At 41.6% G+C, this 16,636-nt stretch overlaps 1 pseudogene; it reads left to right on the top strand.

Annotated features, from left to right (window-relative positions):
* Positions 1-15,670, top strand: part of LOC149142978 (pentatricopeptide repeat-containing protein At2g13600-like) — a 101,767-nt pseudogene extending 86,097 nt beyond the window's left edge.
* The last annotated feature ends 966 nt before the right edge of the window (positions 15,671-16,636 follow it).

The raw sequence follows: 16,636 nt of genomic DNA, 5'->3' as shown, positions 1-16,636 counted from the left end.
AATTAATTGTTAATTAATTCACTAATTATTAACTCATAAATCAACTAAAGAATACATTAGTTAACTCAGTGCATGGACAGTTCAGTGGAGACAGGTGTTAGAGGTGGATATTGCTATCAGTTGTGACTATAGTTGTGCATGAGATTTGCACAATCAATGGATTGAGTATTGCCAGTGAGGATTGCTTGGTTCAGCCAAGGGAAATACGAGTTTGAATCACCCATTCTCATCTATTCTCTTGCAGGATTGTGCAGTGGAGGCAGGCAAGCAGTGGAGGAGATTTGAACCTATGATTAATTAAGATCTGAGCTAGTTTGTGTGTAACAGGTGGAGATAGTACTAAGTACTTGTGAGGAGTATTGTACTATGTATTGTTACATGTTCCCAAACATTATAATATACAGATAGTGTGGGGTTTTCAGCTATATTCTTTCCCCATGATATACTGTGTTGATATGTGTGATTGATGCTTTAATGTGCGCATGCGATTGTTTCTGAATACTGCATATTGATGATCAATAGTAGAGGAGGTTATGTATTATGCATGCATTCTGCAAATAGTGTATAATCAGGATAATCTCTGTGAATAAGTGTTATATTATTCAAAACTTCTACAAATGATAGAGGCTGGTATAATTCAACCTAGTCAAAGTTCTTTCTTTGCTCTAGTAGTATTGCTGCACAAGAAGGATGGGTCGTGGCACATGTATCCGATTATAGGGAATTCAACAAGCTCACTGTTAAAGATAAATTTCCCATTCCTGCCGTTGATGAATTATTGGATGAATTGAATGGGTCAATTTACTTCACCAAGTTGGATCTTCGTTCATGATATCATCAAATTAGAATGAAGGCTGAAGACATTCTAAAAACAGCTTTTAGAACTCATGAGGGTCATTTTGAATTTTTGGTCATGCCTTTTGGCCTTACCAATGCACCTTCTACATTTCAAGGTTTGATGAATTCCATTTTCAAACCCTTCCTTAGAAAATTTGTGTTAGTATTTTTTGATGATATACTAATCTATAGCAAGTATTGGAAGGATCATGTTCAACATGTTAACAAGGTGCTCAAACTATTGGAAGAGAAACAATTATATGCAAAAAGCTCCAAATGTTTCATTGGAGTACAAGAGGTGGAATATCAGGGTCATATTGTATCTCATGAAGGTGTTAAGGTAGACCCTAGAAAAATTAAATCCATTAAGGAATGGAAAATACCACATCCATAAATCATCTGCAAGGATTTCTAGGGTTGACAGGGTATTATCACACGTTTGTTAAGAATTATGGGAGAATAACAACACCTTTAACAAAATTATTGAAGAAATATGCATTATTATGACTCTAGAAGCAACGAAGGCCTTTGAACATCTTAAAGAGTAAATGTACCAAGCACCGGTCTTAGCTACACCGGACTTCATAAAAACCTTTATTGTGAAATGTGATGCTTGAGGAAATGGAATCAGTGTTGTTTTAATGCAAGAAAAAAACCCAATGCTTTCAAAAGTTGTCCAATCAAAGGAAAGTATTTACACAAAGCTATTTATGAGAAGGAAATGTTGGCAATACTGCATGCACTTGAGAAATGGCGACCCTACCTAATGGGAAGACACTTCAAGGTAAAAATGGATCATGATAGTCTTAAATACTTTTTAGAACAAAGATTATCTTCAGAAGAGCAGCAAAAATGGGTCAAAAAGATGTTGGGTCGTGACTTTGAAATCATCTACAAAAAAGGGAAGCAAAATGTTGTGGTAGATGCACTCTCAAGAAAGGATGAGGACGTGGAAGAATTTCTTTGTGCCATTTATATTATCCAACCATATTGGATAAATGAAGCAAGGGATGAATGTAAGAATGACGAAGAAAAATGTGGGCACTCATTCAAAAGTTACAATAAGATCCTAGTACATCTGATACATTTAGCTGGAAAAATGATTCGTTATGGTACAAAGATCGCTTATACCTATGTAATAATTCCAAACTCAAACAAAAGATTCTTATGGAATTACACACCTCTCCCTTAAGAGGGCACTTGGGATTTTTAAAAACTTACCACAAGGTTAAGAAGGAATTTTTTTGGGATGGCCTTAAATCGGGTATTCAAAAGTTTGTTGCAGAATGTTTGGTTTGCCAACAAAATAAAGTTGAAACTATTAATACCCCAGGTCTATTACAACCTTTATCCATTGCAAGCCAACGTTGGGAGGAGATTTCAATGGATTTTATCACAGGTTTACCCAAGTCCGAAGGAAAGAGTGTCATCATGGTAGTAGTTGATAGACTTACCAAGTATGCACACTTTTGTGCATTATATCATCCATTTAAATCTAGTACATTTTCTATTGCATTTATGGAAACAATTCAAAAGCTACATGGAAACCCAAATATTATTGTAAGCGACAGAGATCCCATTTTCACTATAAATTTTTGGACATAATTATTTTCTTCTCTTGGTACTCAGTTAGCTCATAGCTCATCTTATCATACTCAATCTGATGGGTAAACTGAGATAGTAAACAAATGTTTGGAAGGATATATTCGTTGCTTTGTATCTCATAAATAGACACAGTGGGTCAAATGATTGCCTCTAGATTGATGGTGGTATAACACTTCCTTCCATACTGCAGCAAAAATGACCCCATTTATGGCACTTTATGGATATCATCCATTGTCCATCACATCATATTTAAGATAAAATTATAATGCTCAAGTAGTGGAAAATCACATCGAGCATCAACAACAATTTCTCCAACTCTTAAAGTATAACCTCACTTTGGTGCAAAATAGAATGAAACAACAGGAATATCAACATCGTAGTGAAAGAAGTTTTGATATAGGTGATTGGGTATTCCTATGACTACAACCATATAAACAAATGTCCCTCAAGAAAGCTAAGAAGGATAATAAATTATCACCAAAGTATTATGGTCCATACAAGGTGTTGCAAAAGATTCGTACTATGGCATGCAAATTGGAGCTTCTTGCAACTTCCCGAGTGCACCAAGTTTTCCATGTTTCATGCTTACATAAGGTTATAGGTGACAAGCTCCCATTTCAAACAATATTGCCAGAACTTGACGAGGAAGGAAAAATCATATTGGAACCTGAAGCATTCACAGAAACAAGAACTTGACAGCTATGAAATTGATCAACTTCAGAGTATCTCATCAAGTGGAAGAACTTACCCATTGAATATTCCACATGGGAGGATGAGAATTTTGTACAGAAGCATCTAGAACTACTCAAGCATTGAGGACAACACTTTTTTGAAGGAGAGGGTGAATTTTAGGTCCCTATAATACTAGTGATTCCCCCATTACTATTGTCATTGTAGCCCTTATTGTTATTGTTGTGCCCCTGTTGTCCCCATATTGTTATTATTGTGCCCCATAGAAGCCCACTTTTGTTATTGTTGTGCCCTTATATTATTATTGTTATGTCGGATTTGATTACATTGTGACCCCTTTGACTCCTATACATAGAAAGGAGTTTTTTCATTTGTATCATCCAAGAATTTTTCATTTGTGTAATGTAAAGGAGGTTTCCCCCTCAAAGAGGCTGATTTTGAAGTCATTGATCTATCTTTCCTTCTATTTTGTGAGATGGTTGCATAACATGACCTCTCTCCATAGGTCATAGGAACGCATTTGATATCCTTGAAGTTATGGCCAGGAACAAGGACCTATGATATTTTGTGACCATCCGGCCCCACTCTCAACAGTAGTTATGACTAGTCATTCCATGAGGTCGCAGGTCACGTTTTCGATCCCCACCACTACAATTGTAACATGCGACTTGCATTGTTTTCTAAAATGAAACCTCTCTAGTAGTTGGGTAAAGGCAGCATGCGTATACACTAATCGACACAAAATTTATGTTCAACAATACATTGGAAGGACACCATATCAATTTCATGCCATTTCTTCTAAGGCATGGTATCATCGCATGGAAAAGAGAATCCTAAAGGAAACCTTAAAATTGTCAAAGATACAACGTTTTAGTGTGTTTCTAGGATTGTAATTAGAGTCTAATGACAAGAAGCATGTCAAAATAATATATATCAAGGTGAGCAAACTCCTTGGTTATTCATATTCAACACATGATTGTTAAAGGATTTAAGGGAGTTGCTTGGAACACATGTTAATGGCATGGGATATGGAATTAGTTAAATAAGTACTTGGCTAAAGTGTAGGAGCCATTGGAAATGGCCCATACACTTAAAATTCTTATTGTTATTTTCTTGGGCTGATGCATTAACATCGTAACACTTCCCCAATGTAAATAATACATCCCTCAGAAGATGTATATTAAAGTGTTATGTATAATTGAGAGAATGTTGTATGAGGAATTGCAGTAAGAATTATGGACATGTCATAGTATATATGACAGCGAGAAACTCCATCCAAAAGAAATTGCACATATATCTTTGAATAAGGCTCAAATGTGGCATGGGCATAAATACAAGCATGACAAAGGGATATTGTTGCATATGAGAGTATCCCACAAATAACATTTTATTGCTGCTTGCATACAAAGCAACGATACATTAAAGGACCAATGAGGAAACCTAGTACTTCATGTGGAAAATAAAAGGAATATTTTGCAGCACGACCTTACAACAGCCTTGAGACCACTATTGATATTTCCACATACATCAATAATGCTGCACTCTACACCTACTTTGATGATACTGCTTTTTAGAAAAGGACTACACATGGGTCCAACATTGATATTATCTTTCATGAGCTTATCACATATCTAGTTTTATTCTTTAAATGAAATATGACCAATGTGATTTGTTGGTGGGTAAAATAAATGGAGAAATAAAGTGTATCTATGTGGAGGAATTAGAGTTTCTCGTAGAAGTTGCGCAACTAGAGTTTGGATAAGATGGAAACTAGGTCCACTCAATATCCTAGGACATGTTGGAGATATAAAGAACACAACGTGAGAGGATGGTTGGATGCTATCAAGGTGTAATAGAAAGGAATTCAAAAATTCATGCAAGTCTCCATGGTTTCATAGCAACATTGACAGTATGAACCCCAGAGTTCCGAATAACCTTCTTGTTCCCTTCACAACCCCTCTTCTATCAAAATGTAAGTGTTATCATCATGGTGTAGAAACTATGTTGATATTGATTTGAGCATGTAACATTCACTAGACAAGAGAGATAAGTAAGGAAGCTCAAGAGTCATGAGGGTAGGTCAAAGGTCGCAGTGTGTGAACATTCACCTCACCTCTATAAATGTATCCTAATGCCTCATTTAGAGGAACTTTTAGCACTTGAGTTGTGGCTAGGATTAGATCATTGGTTTGTGCTTGAGAGCTAGAGGCACTCAGCCCTTGGCAACTAGTAGAGAGACTGGTGGTGAGGCTAGGCTTTTGGCTTTGAGAGCTAGTGTGAGCAACCCATGTTCCACTATAGGGATATGATGATTTATTGGATATGTAATTGTATTTGTAGTAGCACTAATGAGAAGTTATCCTCTTTTGGCATTAATTCATGTGCACGTTCATGTGGTTGTAATGACTATTTGGTATTTCTATTATGTGTGTATGTGTGCCTGCATGCAGGTGATTTTTCCATGAACTACTTCATTTCTATCACAAGTGTGTTTTCTTTTGAATCTTTGCTTCCATATTCCATGCAATGCCAATAATGTATTGTGAACTCATTTGTAGTTAATCTCTAGCACTTTCCCCATATGCATGTTTAAGATGGTTTTAGCTCACTAATCCCTCTTGTGGCATGTGTCTTGTTGTTGTTGTTGTTACATTCTTGTATCTTATCTTGCAGGTCATCAATCTTGGGATTGACCTCATTCCTACTATCTAGGCATATCTCCCTTGCCCTCATTTGAACATCTCCTCGTTTTACAGCCAAGAGAAAAAAACCAACATGATGGCAGTTAGGACTATATATCGGATGGGGATCCTATCCCAAATAGTGTGAGGTCTAATTGGGACTTCACACTGGGGAGACCCCCTAGCTGTTGGCGACATCCAACACTGTCAACAATTTTTGGGCGCTAGAAGGAGGGTCACATGACAAGTTGAGCCCTTGGATCCTGCAGTTTAGTTTCATATTTGTAAATGGCTCTGTCTTGGATCTCTATCCTAGGTTTTTTAATCTAAAATCATAAACCTATCGGTTCCCATGAAAATACTCTATCACTTGTTGCAATTTAAGTTTAATGGCGAGGGTCAAACAATGACATTTGGACACATGCTCCAACTTATGCATTTATGTCACTCTAACATAATACATTATAAATTTATAATCTTCATCACTTTCCCTATTTAGTTTTATGCCATGATATGTTTATCCATATTGTCCTAATGATTAACCATACTAGATGGTTTGAAATGCGTCGATAGATAAATTTTGATGTGATCTTCTCCGAAAAATTTCTTGCAATTAAGACATGGATCATAGAAGCCTAAATTCTGACATTATCAAGATGTTATTGGTAGATTGTTTACTCTCACACTTGAAGGTCACATCAAGAAATGGTGACACAAATTTCCATTCACTTCAATTCATTCATTCGAGCAACTCATCAGTGAGCTTTGTCAAGCCTTTGATAGGTACAATTTTCATGATGTGTTTAAAAGGATAAATATTCTTAGAATGAAATCCAAAGAATCATTTGAAAATGTTGTCAGTATATTTCTTCATCTTTGTTGTGAATTTTTTAAAAGAGATGTGTCCTTGACGTATTTGAATGAGAAATTATGACATTTGGTTTATGTTTCTCTGCAACACTTTCAATCTGAAACAAATCTTGAGTCTGATGATCATCATGATAATCTACAAATTACAAATTGGCTATATCTTATCTCTAATCTTTTCTTTCCTATTTCTTAGAGTCGGGAAAAATCCTAAGCCTCCAAGGAGTAAATTACTACATGTGATATTTCTCATCCTCCTTCTGATTCACCACAAAATGAAATTTTGGTCATCAATAATTTAGATGATGAAAAATGTTTGCAGGGAAAGGAATCAAGTTTTTCTGGCTCTCAAACCACTCATACATCCTGTTGAAATTGGACAACTTTAGGATCAAGTTGAAATAGCATCTTTCCCTACTAAAAATATTCAACTTGATCCTATTAAGCATCTATATGAATCTCCTCATATTATGTTCCCTCATTCACCTGCTTGCAATGACCTTTCTCTTGTCCTGGATAAAGTTGAATGTCTTATCAAATCCATGGAGAATGATATGCATGTAGGTTCATTGATTTCTCAGGTTGATTCTAATGTGTAGGTTTTGAGTCTTGGACCTGATTTGGTTGAAAGTGTTGTCTCCTCACCTGATTCTTTTCATCCATTATACCTTTATTTATTTGATGAGTTTGACAGACCGTATTTTTCTTTAAACACCTCTGATATATATTTTGTTGGTCTTAATTGCAATCAAGTACATAATGATCTGGTATCACAATCTAAAGATGAGAATTTTGAATATCTTATCCATGATCTTTTCAAACTGCACTCTCTACCAACTGAAGATGAAGATACTTTGATTGATCTGTCCTCACTTTTAATCCAAGAGGAGTCTTATGTTTCAAATGCCTAATCTGATCAAATTGGTGGCTTCAGTGATTTTCATTCTACTGAAAACACATTCACTGATATTGTTGATGATTGTCATTCATATCCACCTGTTGATCTTGCAAAAACATTGAAAATTGATGATTCACCTTTTGAAGGTTTGGGGACTCATTAGGAATATGAGGCACTTCAGCTTCCGCTGATGGTTATGGCAGGTTCTCACAATCCTAATGAGACCCTTGAAGCGATTCAAATTAGAGTTTTTGAAATTAGGGTTTCCACACATGATCCACTTCTCAACACCATCTTTCCAGATGAAAGCTCATTTTTAGAAGATTTGATGTGAAATTCCCCTTGTACCTTGACCTATTTGATAAAGAAAGTACACCGACCATTATTTCAAACCTATTTGATTTTCCCTTGATCGGTACAAATTAAGATGGTGTTGTCTTACATTCCATTGTATGAGTAGGAATAAATATCTTGATTCCTCTCTTTTAAGAGTCCCCTCTGGTTGATTCATCTTCATCTTCCAAATCAAAAAAATCTAATCTTTTGAACAACCAGCCTGTGAATGCTAAAAAATCCAGTCAAGCCAATGACATATTCAATAATGATTTTTCTGACATATCTAATGATGACCATACACATTCATAGGTTGATCTTACAAAATTTCCATTATTTGATGATCCATCTTTTGAGCATTCAGAGGTTTGTCAGGATAGTGAGGCACTTCGACTCTCACTGATGGTTATGTTAGGTCCTCGCGTCCTTGACAAAATCCTTGAACAACCTCAATTAGGGTTTCTAAAATTAGGTATTTTGTGCTTGAATTATCTGGTATCTCAATTTCACCTGACAAAGGCCCATATTTTCAAAGTCATCAAGTTGATCATCCTCAATATCATGATAAGATTGTTGATTGGCTTGAAGAATCTTATCTAGAAAATTCCACTACAAGTAGGCAACATCTTTCCTAGCTTGTGCTAAATTCAGGGTTCAGTACGAATGAATGCGTGTCATGGCTAGATGATCACAGTTTTCAATTTTATCATTATGTTTACCAAGGCATGTCTTCCTACCAGCAGGCGTGACCTTCTTGCTTTTGTGCATGTTTCATAGTTAAGCATTATTGTTTTTGCACAATTCTTTATACTAGTTCTAATCACTAACATCTTTGTTTTCATAGGTCGGGAATATCTATAGTGGATGCATTAGAAGTTTGATTTCACCTCACCCGATCTCTTCTCTTGTTAAATTAGGGTTTATGTTTAGATTAGTTCATATTTTTCTAATTAGGGTTTACTTGTCAAAGTTTTTTAATTAGGGTTTTCTTTTGTGGAAGTTAGTGTACTACTTAACATTATCCACTTTGCATTGCATTGTCTGCATAGGTGTTACATCATCTTTTAGTCGCAATTAGTTGATTTCTCCCTTGCATTTACATAGCATTGCATTGCATCATAGCCCTGCCTATTGCATTACATCATTCTTTCATCTTCTTTCATAACATACACTGGTTGTTGACCTAGCCTTACAGTTTCTCTTCATTTTGTGCCACCACATGAGCCTTCACAAGCTTGGAGCCTTTTGAGCCTTTGGTGTTGTGATGATATTTCTTATGCTTGTTTGCATGTTCTCAAATCCTAGAAGATTGCTTTTTCCTCTTCATATATGTTTCAAGCTCCCAAGTCACTTTTCCATAATGTTGACACCCTAACACTAATGGTTGTGTTGTCGCTACTACAACATCCTCCAAAATTTCACTACATTCAAATTTTTGAGCCCACTTCACTGTCGCATCTAGTGTCGCCTTGGTCGTCAAGTGTCATTACGATTCATTCTATTTGTTTCAAGTGTTCTTGATCATTCTAATGTTTCATCACATTGATTAGAATATCTCTAGTGCATTTCATGGTTGTAACACCTTTGTCTATTATAAAATGACACTTTTGGTTGCAGTCAGACACACTTTGTTTGTTGTACTTGGGGAATGTATTTAAAGTGGAATTTTGATGTCTATTTATCATTTTTTAAGTTTGTCTAAGTTTTCTTTAATGATTTTGTATGTGTTGCACATAATTTTATGTCTAAACTCATTGTGTTTTCCCCTTGTTCCATCTACCATACTTAGACAGGTTTTGGTTGCAAAGTGAGCCCATTAAGGCAAGGAGAACATGAGCACACTCTTAAGCCTTGAGCAGGAATACTTCATTGTTTGGAAGTGTGCTTTGCACTCTCCAAGAGTGCATAGCGCACTCCTAAGCATATTTCCCCTTCCTTGTTCCAAATTTCACCCTAAAGAACCAAGTCTTCCTTTGAACACACTTCTTTGACTCAAAGGATTGTGCCCTTCTTGAGCACATGAGGGCACCTCGAAGACCCAAAGAATAAACCCTTCAACCTTCAAAAATTCATCTTGTTCCCTCCTTGGCCCTTTTGAGGGCATGAGTGCACTTTGAAGCCCTGAAGCCTCATCCTTCGTCCTTCGACATTGTGCCCTACGCCCTCCTTTGCCTTCTTGAGCACATGAGCACACCCTGAAGCCTCAAAACCTTTCCCTTTAGCCTTGATCTCTTCGCCCTACGCCCTCCTTGTATCCCTTGAGCACATAATGCACTTGGTAAGACCAAAACCTTATCCTTCATCCTTCGAGCATGTGCCCTGTGCCCTCCCTTGAATTTCTCTCTCTCCTCTTAAGCACATGGACACATCTTGAAGCCCTAAAGCTCACTGTCTTCAACCCTAAAGCCTTTCAAAGTGTTCCCTTGCACCCAAAATCTCTCCTTGCTCCTTCAAAGTGCATTGTTAAGACATGAACCGAAAATATGCATGAAACATGTTAGAATAGGATATTTTTCAGGTTGATGTTTTCTTGCCATGAGTGATTGCAGTTACAGGTATTTCAGGAACAACATGGCAAGCATGCATAAAGAAGATCGAGCAAAGAAGGCAGACAAAGGAAGCATTAAAGAAAAAATAACACATTGAAGTCTTGATGATCGAAGCACCCTCAAGACTCTATAAGGTCAAAAACCCTTTAGAGGATGAGGATATCAATGATCGGAAGTTGCATGCAAGAGTAAAAACATGAGTGGCATCCATGTCACCCACTGAAGAAAGTCCATGTCATCAGTCACTATGATTCCCAATCATCAATGATAGTGACTTGTCATGTCCTCACCACATGATGATGTGGAAATTATGATGTAATGATGTAATCATCACAAAGAAAAAAAAGTGGAAGTCCAAGAATCATGTATGGACAAAAGAGCTATGTATAGAAGTCCAAAAGACATGTAATTCCAAAAGTCATATGTAATTCCAAAACTCATTTGTAAGTCCAAAGGTAATTAGAATTTAGAAAGCCAAGAGTTATAAGGATATGAAAAGTCATTCCTCAAATTATAAAAGGATCCTCATTAATCATGCAAAGGAATTTTAACCTTGGCTTCTCCCATAGGCATTAGAGAGATAGAGATAATACTTTTGGGGAGCAACTAGTGGCTCTAATGCTCCACTATTGGAGCTAGTGATGTTCATTGTACTAATGTATCTTGGGACTTTCACTTAATACTTGAAGCCTTTTGGAGAACACATTTTCATGCATGAATCGTAGACGTTTTGGGACTATTCTTTTAATGTTTACGACTTATGTTTGCTTTCATATGTACTGAAGTAATTGAACTATTTCATACTTTGGTTCTTAACTTATTGGAAATGTCTTGTAATGATTTAATGATCGTGGCATCTATGTGAACTATTTTGCTTGATGTTCAATGATTCTTTCTCATTATGTGTGTGTGTGTGTCTCCATTAGATTAGTACTATTACTTTTCTTTTAGAGACTCACTTTCTCCCCCTCGCAGTGAAAGAACCTTGATACATCGATAATTGAAAATTCTATAAGGAACACTCTCTTGCTCAATCAAAAGCACATGTGTGCTTCTATCTCATGCTAATTGCTTAAGCCAAGGCATATCTTTAAGTTAAAGGCATTTAGGTCGTATTTTTGGATGGGAATCCTACACCAAACGGTTTGAGGTCTAATTGGGACCTCATATTGGGGAGATCCCCTATATGTTGGAGGTATCTAGTGTCATCAATAGGTTTCTTATGGCTATGGTGGTTTCCCCAAAGGGTAGCCTCTCTTAGAACCAATTATAAAAAATGCATCTTGAACATCTTACCTACGAGTCTGACTCAATAGCAAGGAAAATACAAACAGGTGCTTATGGGGAACCCTTATCAGTACTTTTGACCTACACGCATAACTTGAACCTTGTGTTCAGCATGGTCTTGAATATTTCAATGACTTGTTTTCATTGTTCACCTATTAACTAGAGATGAGATGTGGAATCTTAGCATGAGGGGAAACCTAAATTAGAAAATCCTTTTGTTTCTATCAAGCAACCTGAACAACCTCTCTTGCACATAAAATAATTCAGGATACCTCATTCGCCCTAGTGAAATAAATGCCTAATAAATTATGCCAATGTGCACATACAGAAAATAAAATTAAATAAAGGGTAAAGGATTGAGAAAGGCTTCCTGCACAGAGTGGTGATGCAATGACTTTGTCATAGTATTGATTAGGATCACTAGCAGAGGATCAACGTTCATGATTTCTTGGAGTGACTCTATCAAGGTATTGAACAGGCTCGCTGGCACCAGATCAACACTAGAAACATACTTTAAATTTTTGTTTACAATAATTTGTATGCCTTGTTCTTCACATCATCATTAACTATTAGCATGTTTGAACTTTCGATGTGATGTTTAATGACTAGCAGGTCCTAGCTAAGACACAAGGGAAGGGAATATCCATAAAAGGTCAAGTAACCATAAGAGTACACATAGTGTTTAACAATGTAAACTTTGAAACGGGAACTGATACTGTTACTCGTTTCGTAGAGATAGCAAAAAAGTGACTTGATTTTGAAAAGGGGTGATGTAGAACACACATGTTATTTTTAGAGCATAGTTTTTGGCACTTTAATTTTTTTTTATGTACATTACGTTTTAGAATGGTAGTGATTTTCATGCTGATTTAAAAAAGTGGGTATTCTGCATCAGACCCTTTTTTTAAAAGACCTATTTTTTGGCTTTAAATTTTCTAATGTATGAAATGTAAATAATTATTTTGTAAATTTGACAATTTTTGAAGTGGTTGTTTTCTTCATATTTTCTTGTTTTTTATTTTAATTTTAATTTTTTTGTAGTGAGGTTTTTATTGTTTTTCATTTTTAAATTAGAAGGTCGATATTTTGAATTTTTTATATTCTACATATTTATACATCCTTAATTAATTTTTCAATCCACATGAAATAATTGTTTCTAAAAACAATATTTTTTAACAATGGACATAAAAATAACCATTTTTAACATAAATATAACTAAAAAACTACACGTTTTGATAATTTTTTGCTAGAATTGACATGTCAAAATCACAATTTTTATACGAAAATTTTAACTAAAAATGGTTAAATAATAGTTTTTTTTAAGAATTTCATGTCAAAAAATTCATAATAATCATTTTTTTTTTCAAAAAATAATGATTAACTTAAAAATCAATGCGAAAATCACATATTACAAATATTGAACGCATAACAACCTTAATTGAGTGTTTATTCTTCTCATAAAATGTCAAAGTCAAAACATTGCAAAGCTTGATTTCCAAGCATAGCTTAAATTTAATCAACAATGTCATGTAATCCAAACTCTTCATCCTCTAGAGTTTCATCATTGTCTTCTTCCACAATATTTTCTGATTCCTTTTGCTCATTTTCCTCTTCTAATGGATCTTTGAATCGGGCGTGAGTGGGTGGGTGGGTGGGTGGGTGGGGAAGGGGAGGTCGGGCAGGCCGCCGAGGTGGCACGGCACAGGCTAGCGCCACCCCGACATCCCGAGCAGGTGGCTAGGAGATTCTGGGAATCACCCAGCCACCAGTCGGGTGGGCGGGCGGGCCGCCGAGGTGGCGCCAGCTCTGGCCACGCCACCTTGGCGGCCTGGCCGGCGGCCCAGCTTGTGGCTTGGTGATTCCCATAATCGCCCAGCCACCAGTTGGCTGGGCATGTGGACCACAGGGGTGGCGCATCCAAGGCCGGTGCCACCCTGGCAGCCAGCCCACCCGCCCGGCTGGTGGCTGGGTGATTCCGGCTGCTGGGGTGGCGCTGGCCTGTGTCACGCCACCCTGGCGGCCTGACTGCCTACCCAACTGGTGGCTGGACGATTCTGGGAATCGCCCAGCCACCAGCTATGTTGTGCTGTACCACCCCGGCAGCCGACCTGCCCACACAGCTGGTCGCTGGGCGATTCCGGGAATCACCCAGCCACTAGTCGGGTGGGCAAGCGAGCTGCCGGGGTGGCGTGGCGAGGGCTAGCGCCACCACGGTGGCCCGCACGCCCGACTGGCTGGTGGCTGGGCAATTCCTAGAATTGCCCAACCACCAGCCACACAGGCGAGCAGGCCGCTGGGAATCACCCAGCCACCAGCCGGGCGGGCGTGCGGGCCGCCGGAGTGGTGCCAGCCCTAGTCGTGCCACCCCGACAGCCTGCCCGGCTGGTCGTTAAGCGATTCTCAGAACTACCCAACCACCAGCTGGGGGAGCGGGTATGCCACTAGGGTGGCGCCAGCCCAGGCCGCGCCACCCTAGCGGCCCGCATTCCCGCCCAGCTGGTGGCTGGGCGATTCCAGGGAATTGCCCAACCACTAGCCGGGCGGGCGGGTGGGCTGCCGGGGTGGCGCCAACCTAAGCCGCACCACTCCGGCAGCCCGCCCACCCACGCGACTGGTGACTAGGCGATTCCCGAAATCGCCCAGCCACCAGCCGGGCGGGCAGGCCATCCCGCGCCACCCTAGCAGCCCGCCCGCCCGCCCGCCCGACTGGTGGATGGGTGATTCCTGGAATCGCCCAGCCACCAGCCGAGCGGGCGAGCGGGCCACCGAGGTGGCGGGGCACAAGCTTGCGCCACCCCGACGACCGAAATTCCCCAGCCCGGCTGGTGGATTCCGTGAATCGCCCAGCCACTAGCCGAGTGGGCGGGGGGGCGGACGGGTCGCCGAGGTGGCACAACCATGGCCGTGCCACCTCGACAGCCCATTCGCCCACCTGGCTGGTGGTTGGGTGATTTTAAGAATCGCCCAGCCACCTGGCTAGTGGCTGGGGGATTCCTGGAATCGCCCAGCCACTAGTCGGGCTGGGCGATTCCGACTGTCGGGATAGCGCCGACCTGTGCTGCACCACCCCGGCAGCCTGCCCGCCCGCCCAGCTGGTGGTTGGGCGATTCCCGGAATCACCCAACCACCAACTGGGAGGGCGGGTGGGCCGCCAGGGTGGCGCCAGCCTAGGCCGTGCCACCCGGCGGCCCGCTTGCCCACCTGGCTGGTGGCTAGGCAATTCCCGCAATCGCCCAGCCATCAGCTGGGTGGGCGGGCAAACCATCAAGGTGGTGCAACATAGGCTGGTGCCACCCCAATGGCCAGAATCGCCCAGCCCGGCTGGTGGTTGGGCGATTCTGGGAATCACCCAGCCACCAGCCAAGCAGGTGGGCGGGCCCCCGGGGTGGTGCCAGCCCAGACCGCGCCACCCCGGGGCCCGCCTGCCCACCCCGCTGGTGGTTGGGCAGGCAGGCGGGCTGCCGGGGTGGCACCAGCCTAGGCCGCGCCACCCCAGTGGCCCGCCTGCCCGCCCCACTGGTGGCTGGGCGATTCTAGGAATCGCCCAACCACCAGTCGGGTGGGCATGCCGGCCGCCGAGGTGGCGCCAACCCTGGCCTCGCCACCTCGGCGGACCAGCTGGGCTGGGAAATTTCGGCCGCCGGGGTGGCGCGGCCTGGGCTGGCGTCACCTCGGCTCGTGGCTGGGTGATTCCCAAAATGGCCCAGCCACCAATCGGGCCGGCAAGCCATCAAGATGGCGCACCCCAGTCATGGGCGTGGGCAGGTGAGGGGCCAGGTGAGGAGTTGGGGCAGGCGTGGGCATGGGCGAGGGCAGGTGAGGGGGTGGGGCGAGCGAGGGCGGGTGAGGGGGCGGGGCGGGTGCATGTGCGAGGGCGGGTGAGGGTGTGGGGTGGGCATGGGCGAGGGCGGGTGAGGGGGTGAGGGGGCGGGCAAGGGCGAGGGCGGGTGAGGGGGTGGGCAAGAGGGGGGTGGATGTGTGAGTGGGGGGGCGGGTGCATGTGGGGGTGGGGGGGTGGGCGGGTGCATGTGGGGGGGGGGGGGGTTGGGTGGGTGTGGGGGGGCGGGGGTGGGCGAGAGGGGAAGCTGCGTGTGAGGGGAGGGGAGGATGGCTATGAGGGGGGGTGCATGTGAGGGGAGTGGAGGGTGCTTTTGAGGCGGGGTGGGCGAGAGGGGGGGGAGGGAGAGTGTGACGGGGGGGGGGGACGATGGGTGTGAGGGGGTGGGGGCCAGTGAGGGGGGGTGCGTGTGTGAGGGGGTGGGCAAGAGCGTGGGGCGATGGAGGTGTGTGTGTGGGGGGGGGGGGGGTGCGTGTGAGGGGGGAGGTGCGTGTGGGTGTGTGGGAGGTGGGCTGGTGGGGGTGGTTGCGTGTGAGTGGGGTATGTGTGGGGGGGAGGTGGGTGTGAGGGGGGAGTGGGCCAGGGTGAGGGTGTGGGGGTCGGGTGGGTGGGGCGACAGCCCCCCGTGCCCGCTGCGCAGGTTGGGCGATTCTGAGAACCACCTAAGCCCTCTCGCCCACCCAGAAAACATGTTGAATTTATACTTAGGAAAGAAAAATGATATTCTACCAAAAACATTAATTTGTTTTTTTCCTCATAAACAACTTTGTTTGGCACATAAAAATTTGGTTTTACTAGCATTTTTTAAAAAGTTTGAAAATTAACGCTAAAAAAAAAATCATTGTTCCATTATCATCACTTTCATTTTGAAGTTGTATTTTGTAGGAAAATTTCGTAGTCACTGCCATTTTTAAAACATGTTTAAAATTGACCCCTAAAAAATAAAATCATCATTCTAGTATACACACTTTTCGTTTTTGCAATGTTTTGGATGTTTTTTCGGGGTTTATTGGCCAGAGTTCCCATTTTGAGTTTATAGTTCTCGTTTCAA

This window comes from Pinus tabuliformis, chromosome X (genome assembly GCF_031772625.1).
Source record: "Pinus tabuliformis cultivar Carrire ecotype Pingquan chromosome X, CPIR1, whole genome shotgun sequence".
Classification (NCBI taxonomy): domain Eukaryota; kingdom Viridiplantae; phylum Streptophyta; class Pinopsida; order Pinales; family Pinaceae; genus Pinus; species Pinus tabuliformis.
Note: the sequence above shows the minus strand (reverse complement) of the source record. Positions and strands in the feature narration are given on the sequence as shown.